A 10,170-nucleotide genomic window follows, 5' to 3' on the forward strand; every position below is an offset into this window, starting at 1 on the left:
GCTTTTCGATCAATGAGTTAGGATAGTGTCAGTCCTTGCTTATTCGGTCATATCGTCTTGCTCTGAAAAGCAAGATTGTTCTCGAGCTTAATAACATATTGGTGGTTCGTGATTTTCTAATTATCTTCTCGGAAGTATCACCAGGTTGTTTCCTGACTGTTATGTTGAGCTCGTGATCAAGTTGGTTTCTTGTAAATCACCCCTTCTCTAAGAATCTGTGTTGGATACCCTGAACTGGTTGGTTAAGCTAAACAATAACTTGGAGAGTTGGAAGATAAAAGCTTGCCAGCTTAGTTCATTTCAAGGGATATATTTGCGTGTGTTGAAGATAGATAATATCTTCATCGATTGGTCTCTGTGATCAGTTGTTGGACCTATTGTCGTATCCAGACTTTGATTTGAGTATGGGCTATCATCAAATCAACTCAGAACCAACGATGTTCGTAATGTTGTCTTACTCGTGGTTGAACCCTCGAGCATACACCATTATATCTTTTTGGTCTGACCAATTCTATCACTTGTTCACATAATTATGGAAGTCCATCTCCATTGGAATTTTGATAACTTGTTGTTGAGCCCATCAGCAACATTTTATCTCGTCCATGATTCATGTTGCACATTAAGCTAGTGTTGGAAACTTTTGAAAGCATTTCTTCATGCTAGCTCATGAAGCATATGTTTGGGGTGAAAGAAGTGACCCTCTCCAAGTTCACGTGCATTAGGTGTAAGTCGCCGCCATGAATTTGAGAAAGGTTTGTTTGTTTCCCCTGGAATCACCCCAAGTCAGCCTTGCACGTGCAAAGTATTATGTGGTCTGTTAGACTGATCATCTTCGTTCCATATGAATTCCGTAGCACACCAAGCCACTGATTGATTTGTTCAAGGAAAAGAAGTTCCTTCTTAAGAGCAAGACTTATACAAGGACTTCAATATCCTCGATGATGGTTCCCCACCTGAACTCGGTAGTGTTTTATTATAAGACGACTACGTGGCCATGCTTGTCCGGGACAGCGTGTTCACAGGTTGTAGCAGAACCAACTCATTTTGGAGTTTGCTATCGTAGTTCATCTCCCGAGAATCTCGCAACATCATCTCGTCGGTTTGTGTTGCAAACCTTCCTTTCCAGGCATGTTGTCTGAATTATCCTATTACCAACCAGATTTGAATCTCAGGCAGATATGATGGTTGGAACTTCTTCCAAGAACTATGATATAGGCTCCAGTGAAGTGGACGCACCTAGCTGGAAGCACCATTATTGTAGTATCTTGATTAAGCCGTTTGGTCACTTCCCATGAGGATTTCATATGATTTATCCCACAAGTTGTTCCTTATGGATTTCTGTGCCTCCGAAGTCCGACCTTTACTTGATGGCCACGTTGATGTTTTTTTAGCATAACCGTGGTAGCTAGAACATCAGGGAGAACATTAGAAGCGGAGTGCTAAATGTCTCTCGGTCGATCATCCAGATTTGCTTCTTTGGCATTGCTAAGGAAAAATCTGAGAAAGTGTTGTCCTCCTTTGCACCTGCATCCTCCATCACCGTTCATCATGGTAGTATGATGTGTTGCCAGGATCCTCGGCACGGATGTTGGTAAAACCTTGATGAATATGGAAATGCTCAAGTTTGTCTTGAAAGCACGCTCAGTCACTAGGTTATATCCTTGGTATCAACTGGAATGTGCCTTCCATTTGCCGAGTTGTTCTATAACCATAGTTTCCTTTCCAAATTGAGTGTGCCATTCTATTGAATTCTTTCAAATGATCATTTGTAAATTGCCTTACGTTGGTATGGAGAGTTTCAATGATCTCTGAATCAAAAGTAATTCTTTTAGACACTTAAGGGAATATTTCTATGAGCCAACTTCCCTAAGGTGCCCCGTTATGGAGTCATGGCAATTAACTCCTCGCTGCTTTGGAACCCATGCACCATATTATCTAAGCGTGGGATTGTTGCCCACCAAATCAAATCTCATCGTTTGTTCTTCCATCCCTCTCGATGTGTTTTGTGTCTCAACTCGAGATGTTTCAACATCTCATTCCGCGAGTTGATCTTGTATAGCTCGATCTTCGAGAAGATCAATCCTGTAGAGTTTCCCTCTCTTCCGTCATCATAGTTGGATGAAGCTCTCCAAAGAAAAGATGTCAAGATCAAGATGATGCAATGAATCAACATCTTCGAGAAGAACAATTGGATCGTGAAGATTATGTTACTTTGCGTTCCCCTTTCATCTTACCCTACGCTTGAATCTCGGGACGAGATTTTTGTTTAGTGGGGGTGAGTTATCACATCCCTAGTTCTCGTTTGCTCTAGGTTAGCTAGTCATGTTACATCATGTTTAAATTTCTCAGAAACTTGAAATAGGGGATGATAAACCCTAGCAGCAAATGAAATTCAACTAGGTTCAAACTTAAATCTTTCAATGATCCCAAAATGCCCTTTAGAAATGTTCATCATTTCTGAATTGGTCCAGCACCTCTGACAAAAATGATGCACATATTTCTAGGCCATTCTAGATTTTTGAATTAACTCATATTGTATTTGAATTGGGGCATTTAAATCCTATAAATATTCTAAATGCTCTAATAATTCTGAAACTAGTTGAGGGCTGTTGGGAATAATTTCAACAGTGCCCACAAATATTTTCAGAACTTCTGGAAATGCTCTGGCATTTTTAATAAAGCCAAAACAATTTGCAGAAAATAGAAAACAGAAAACAATAGAAAGGTGAGAGAGAGGAACCTCACCTGGGCTTACCTGGCGGCCCAAGTGGCCGGCCCAGCCCACCACCGCAGCCCCTATGTCGCCTTCCTCCTCGCACCAGTAGGCAGGGGCGCGTGCCCGGCACGGGCAGCCACACGCCGGCCACCTCCTCCGTGCCTGGCTGCCTCCTCCTCCCCCTGGACGTCTCTCGCAGCGCCACGCCACCCCTTGGAACTCTCTCACTCTCTCCCGACCTCCTCCCCCTCCTCTGCTCTCTCTCCCTCTCTGCCCGAGCGCAGCTCGCGTCGCCGCCGTGCTTCGCTCGCGTGGCCGCCGTCGTCCCCAAGCGCCACCGCCCTTCCCAGAGCTCCACCGTCTCGCGCTACCCTCTCTCGTCGACGCACGCAAGGCAGGGAGCAGCAGAACGTCGCCCCCATCGTCCCCATCGCCGCCTCTGCTTCGTCCCCGCCGTCGTCGATTCGTCGGCCACAGCGCTTCCCCGGCCTCTTCTTCGACTCCACTCGAACTGTGGTGAGCTCGAATGAAACCCCTCTCTCGCCCCGGCCTCGCACGTCCCCTAGTCACCGTTTCCGCAAGCTCCCGAGCTCGCCACCGCTGGCCATGGCGCCGCCGTGGCCAGAGCCTGAACCAGCCGCTCCCGCACGCGTCATCATCCTCCTCACCTCTCCAGGAGCCATAGCCTCCACCAGATCCTTCCAATGTGCCCTACAGCCACCGCCCGAGCTCACCCGAGCTTCGGCCGCAGCCGCGAGCTCGTCTCCGGCGAGTATAGTGCACCCCAGCCACTGCTGCCTACTCCGTTGGATGCGGACGAGCATGGGCTCCCTCCTGGTGGTCGCACCGCACCAAACCGCAGCCCCTAGCGTCGCCTAGCTGCAGCTCTGCCGTGCGGAATGGTCGCCGCCGGCCAGAGTCCGGCGATGATGACGTGCCACCGTCATTAGCGCCTAATTAATCACCTAGAGTCACTGACAGTGGGCCCTAGTGCCTGCTAATTAGTTTTGTTAGGTTTAATTAATCACTGTTTAGCCACCGTGTCAATGACAGGTAGGACCCCCACGTCAGGTTTGACCTAGACAGGGTCAGTTGACCTGCTGACGTCACACTGACGTCAGGCTGACGCAGAAAATCATTTTCTGGATTAAAAACAATTCAGAAATTCCAGAAAATGCCCTAAACTTCTAAAATTCATAGAAATTCAACCGTAGCTCCAAATGAAACAAATTATATATGAAAAATGATCAGAAAAATCCAATCTTTCCATCTGCACTGGTTTCATGCATGTTAGAGCAACTTAACCTTGCTGTTTAGGACAAATCATGTAAATGGCATTTGAATTTCCACATATGGAGTTTGAATTTGAATCTTGTATTCAAACCAACTCCATTTAATATGTTGCTAGTTGCATTAGCTCAAAACACATTCATATTGCCATGTCATGATCATGCATCATATTGTGCATTGCATTAATTGTATTTCTTCTCTGTTGCCGGTATTTGTCCCCGCTCGGTAGACGATGTTCCGGCGTTGTGATCGTTGACACTAATCAAGACTAAATGCTATCTTCAGAAGTGCCAGGCAAGCAAAACCCCCTTGTTCATTCCGATACAATCCCACTCTCTCGCTCCTGCTCTCTTTTACTGCATTAGGACAACAACGATTCAACTGTTACATGTTGCGATAGTTGAACCCCTTTCCTTTGCATGACCTGTCATTGCCACAGTAAATAGATGAAACCCACTAGCATGAGTAGGATTTGTTTGAGCCCTAATGTGCCTACTCATTCATGCCTGTTTGTCATGCCTGCTATTGCTTAGAGTTGAGTCAGGTCTGATTCATCGGGGATGAATTGGAATCTGGTGAACATGTCCTACTATTGAGAGCTAAGTGTGTGAACATGATTTGGTAAAGGTAGCGGTGAGAGGCCATGTAGGAGTACATGGTGGGTTGTCTCATTGCAGCCGTCCTCAGGAACTGAGTTCTGTGTTTGTGATCCATAAACAGTTACTACCACACATTGGGCTCCGGGCGCTCCAAGCTCTCTCGACTTATTAATCAACTTGATCTCTGTCCAGGAGTTGCAACTAGTTTCTGGTGTTTGTAGGTAGTGTTAGTAGTCTACCAAGTGGCACCCGGTACAGGTGGGCTTGGGACAGACTAGGCACCGTGGCACGATGTACCAAGCGTAGATCCATCCGTCGAGGTGGGCTTGGGAACCCTGCACACATCGTTCGGGGCCGTGAGCGACACCCCGGCCGGATCTCCTTGCGGATGGAACCCGAATAGGCGATAAACCTGGACGAGAGACTTGTGTGGTTAGTCAGGTCGTGGCCGACTCCCTCGCCAGGCTTTCGCTTGAAGGTTGCCGAGGTACACGACGTGTACATGGTGGTAAGTGGCGAGAGCGTGTGTGAAGAAGTACACCCCTGCAGGGTTAATATGATCAATTCGAATAGCCGTGTCCGCGGTAAAGGACTTCTGGGTTGCCTGTACAGTTCATAGACAAGTGAAAGTGGATACTCTAAAATGCGCAAGATAAGCGTGAGTGCTATAGATGGCGTTCTCGTAGGGAGACGGGAGCGGATCCATAGTGGTGTATTGATATGGTGAATATGTGGACTCGTGTGCGCCACCTCAAAAGAGTTACTTGCAGTCGTAGTTCAGGATAGCCACCGAGTCAAAGCTGGCTTGCTGCAGTTAAACTCCACCACCCCCTTTGTTGATACCGATGCATATGTAGATAGTCCTGATGTAAGTCTTGCTGGGTACATTTGTACTCACGTTTGCTTATTTTATGTTTTGCAGAGAGACGTCAGTCTCGCTAGTAGTTCCGTGTGGACTTCGACATTTAGCTTGATACCTCAGCTACGATCTTGTGCCCTCGGCAGGATCTGGTAGATAGTTAGGCTTCTCAGCCTTTTTCATTTATAGATGTCTGTACTTAGACATGTTAAGCTTCCGCATGTGCTTTGACTTGTATGGTCTGAATGTTGGGTCATGAGACCCATGTTTGTAATATCTGGCTCTTCGGAGCCTAATGAATAAATACTCTAAGTCGTAGAGTCTTGTTGTGATGCCATGTTGTATTTGCACATATCGAGCATATTGTGTGTATGATTGAAATGCTTGGTATGTGTGGGATCCGACAACCTAGTTGTTTATCCTTGGTAGCCTCTCCTATGGGGAAATGTAGTCTTGTGCTTCCATGAGCCATAGTAGTCCGCTACAGCCCGGTTCACCGGAGTCCTGCTAGCCCAGCACTACTGCTCCGGAACACTTGACTGGCCGGCATGTGATTCACTTCGTTCCTGTGTCTGTCCCTTCGGGGAAATGTCACACGGTGACATCCGGAGTCCTGCCTAGCCTGCTACAGCCCGGGTTCCCGGAGTCCTGTTAGCCCAGAGCTACAGCCCGGATTCGCACGCTGCTGACCGACATGCTCGATGTTGATTCATGTATGCCTGTCCCCATAAGTTAGTGCCACTTTGGGTTCACGACTAGTCATGTCGGCCCGGGTTCTCTGTCATATGGATGCTAGCGACACTATCATATACGTGAGCCAAAAGGCGCAAACGGTCCCGGGCCATGGTAAGGCGACACCCGTGGGAATACCGTGCGTGAGGCCACAAAGTGATATGAGGTGTTACCGGCTAGATCGATGTGACTTGGAATCGGGGTCCTGACAAACTGCGCCATCGTCGTGTTCATGGGGAGACAACGGAATGCGTCGTGTTCATCGGGAGGAAACGGAACGCGTGGGAGCCAACCAGCTTGGACGGAACAACCGATGGAAACGAGCCCTGGCGTACAGCAGAACGGAGGAAACGGCCTTGTGTTCGACCGGCCATGTTCGAAACGGGATCCTGTTCATCGGGAGGGGTCTGGTGTACCACAAAACGGAGGAAACGGACCTCCTATGGTTGAAACGGGGGTCCTTTTGATCGGGAGGCTGTGGCGTACCGTAAAATGGAGGAAACGGACTTGTGTTGGAGCGCTATAGTCGAAATGGGGGTCCTGTTCATCGGGAGGGGTGTGGCGTACCGCAAAACGGGACTCCACGGGATACTGTTCATCTGCACCGTCGACCCCCTCCAGCCTCCACAGGCTACTGTTCATCCACCGTCGACCTCCTCCAGCCTCCACCTATGACTGTTCATCCACGGGCTCCTGTTCATCCAGCCTCCACCGCGCGCTACTTCACCGGCTAGTATTCAACCAGCCCTCTCCACGGGCTCCTGTTCAACCACCCCTCCACGGGCTACTGTTCATGCAGCCCTCCACCGTCTACTGTTCATCCTGCCCTCCACGGGGTGGTCCCATTCATCCTGCCCTCCACGGGGTCCTGTTCATCCAGCCCCAACCGGCTCGAACGATTCGGGTCGTGTTCATCCACCCCCACCGGGAACTGTTCATCCAGAGGCAACGCCACGGGGTCTTGTTCATCCACCCCCACAGGGAACTGTTCATCCAACCCCCCCCCCCCACAACGCTCACTATACATCCAGAGGCAGCATCGATCGGCTTCAGTTAGCAGCAGTAGTGAAGGAATCGCTCGATCGGGTTCCGTTAACAGCCATCGATCGATCGCTCAGGTTCAGTAACACGTAGCCTGCAGTGCAACCGCTTTGGTTCAGTTAGAGCCCAACGCCTCGCTCGGGTTCAGTTAGAGCCCAACGCCTCGTACACACGAGCGTACGTACAAGAGAAACGCGCATTGCTCGGCCCCCGACCACCCACCGTAACCGGGGACTCCCGGATATTTTCCGCGCCCTCACTTCTACCACGGTTTTTTCCGTCATGGACGGCCCAAAGAATGTCATGGAGCTGCGTCTCCGGCCCGCCCAGGATGAAAAGCCCATTTTCTGTCATGATTTTTTGTCATAGAAGTAGGACCCCACCACATCTATGATGATACCGGGTTTTGTCACAATTATCATCATAGAAGTGTCATAAGTATGACAGAAAAGATTTTCGTTCGGCCCAAAATGTCACGGATGAGACTTTTTTTTGTAGTGAGAGCTGTTCTGTTGGGGAAACTTCCCTCCGGGAGGGGGAAATAATCGCCATCGTCATCACCAACGATATAAAGTGACGTTCTTTTGCATAAAGATTTCGTGCATCCAACCCTAAAAGCACATGACAACCTCTGCTTCCCTCTGCGAAGGGCCTATCTTTTACCTTTGTCTTTTACCTTATACAAGAGGCATGGTGATCTTCACCTTTCCTTTTTACATTTTATCCTTTGGCAAGCACCTTGTGTTGGAAAGATCCTGATATATATATATATCCAATTGGATGTAAGCTAGCATGAACTATTATTGTTGACATTACCCTTGAGGTAAAAGGTTGGGATGCAACACTATAAGCCCCTATCTTTCTCTGTGTCTGATTAAAACTCCATACCCACAAGTATTGCGTGAGTGTTAGCAATTATGAAAGACTAAATGATAGTTGAGTATGTGGACTTGCTGAAAAGCTCTTATATTGTCTCTTTCCGATGTTATGAGAAATTGCAATTGCTTCAATAACCGAGATCATAGTTTGTTGGTTCTCAATGAAGTTTCTGATTCATACTTGACATTGTGAATAGATTATTACTTGAGCATAAGAAATCAGATGACAATATATATATATATATATATATATATATATGTTGCTGTTATAAGAATTATCATGATGGCCGCATGTCCGTATTTTATTTTATCGACACCTCTATCTCTTAACATGTGGACATATTTTTCGATATCGGCTTCCACTTGAGGAGAAGCGAGGTCTAAGCTTGGGGGAGTTGATACGTCCATTTTGCATCATGCTTTTATATCGATATTTATTGCATTATTGGCTGTTATTACACGTTATGTCACAATACTTATGCCTATCTCTTATTTTACAAGGTTTACATGAAGAGGGAGAATGCCGGCAGCTGGAATTCTGGGCTGGAAAAGAAGCAAATATTAGAGACCTATTCTGCACAGCTCCAAAAGTCTTGAAACTTCACGGAGGCACGTTTTGGAATTAATAAAAAATATTGGCGAAAGAATCCACCAGAGGGGGCCCACACCCAGGCCACGAGGGTGGGGGGCGTGCCCCCTGCCTCGTGGGCCCCCTAGCAGGCCTCCGGTGCCCATCTTCTTCTATATGAAGTCTTTTACCCTGGAAAAAATCATAAGCAAGCTTTCGGGAAGAAACTCCGCCGCCATGAGGCGGAACCTTGGCGGAACCAATCTAAGGCTCCCACAGAGCTGTTCTGCCGGGGAAACTTCCCTCCGAGAGGGGGAAATCATCGCCATCACCAGCGATCCTCTCATCGGGATGGGGTCAATCTCCATCAACATCTTCACCAGCACCATCTCCTCTAAAACCCTAGTTCATCTCTTGTATCCAATCTTTGTCCCAAAGCCTCAGATTGGTACCTGTGGGTTGCTAGTAGTGTTGATTACTCCTTGTAGTTGATGCTAGCTAGTTTATTTGGTCGAAGATCATATGTTCAGATCCTTTATGCATATTAATACCCCTCTGATTATGAACATGAATATGATTTGTGAGTAGTTACATTTGTTCCTGAGGACATGGGAGAAGTCTTGCTATAAGTAGTCATGTGAATTTGGTATTCGTTCGATATTTTGATGAGATGTATGTTGTCTCTCCTCTAGTGGTGTTATGTGAACGTCGACTACATGACACTTCACCATTATTTGGGCCTAGAGGAAGGCATTGGGAAGTAATAAGTAGATGATGGGTTGCTAGAGTGACAGAAGCTTAAACCCTAGTTTATGAGTTGCTTCGTAAGGGGCTGATTTGGATCCATATGTTTAATGCTTTGGTTAGGTTTACCTTAATACTTCTTTTGTAGTTGCAGATGCTTGCAATAGGGGTTAATCATAAGTGGGATGCTTTTCCAAGAAAGGGCAGTACCCAAGCACCGGTCTACCCACATACCAAATTATCAAAGTAACGAACGCGAATCATATGAGCGTGATGAAACTAGCTTGATGGTAATTCCCATGTGTCCTCGGGAGTGCTTTTCTCTATATAAGAGTTTGTCCAGGCTTGTCCTTTTCTACAAAAAGGATTGGGCCATCCTACTGCACCTTATTTACTTTCATTACTTGTTACCCATTACAAATTACCTTATCACAAAACTATCTGTCACCGATAATTTCAGTGCTTGCAGAGAATACCTTACTGAAAACCGCTTATCATTTCCTTCTACTCCTCGTTGGGTTCGATACTCTTACTTATCGAAAGGACTACGATAGATCCCCTATACTTGTGGGTCATCAAGACTCTTTTCTGGCGCCATTGCCGGGGAGTGAAGCGCCTTTGGTAGGTGGAATTTGGTAAGGAAAAATTTATATAGTGTGCTGAAATTTACTGTCAGTTGTTACTATGGAACATAATCCTTTGAGGGGCTTGTTTGGGGTATCTTCACCCCAACCAGTAGAGCA

The sequence above is a fragment of the Aegilops tauschii genome, chromosome 3, assembly GCF_002575655.3.
Source record: "Aegilops tauschii subsp. strangulata cultivar AL8/78 chromosome 3, Aet v6.0, whole genome shotgun sequence".
Classification (NCBI taxonomy): Eukaryota; Viridiplantae; Streptophyta; class Magnoliopsida; order Poales; family Poaceae; genus Aegilops; species Aegilops tauschii.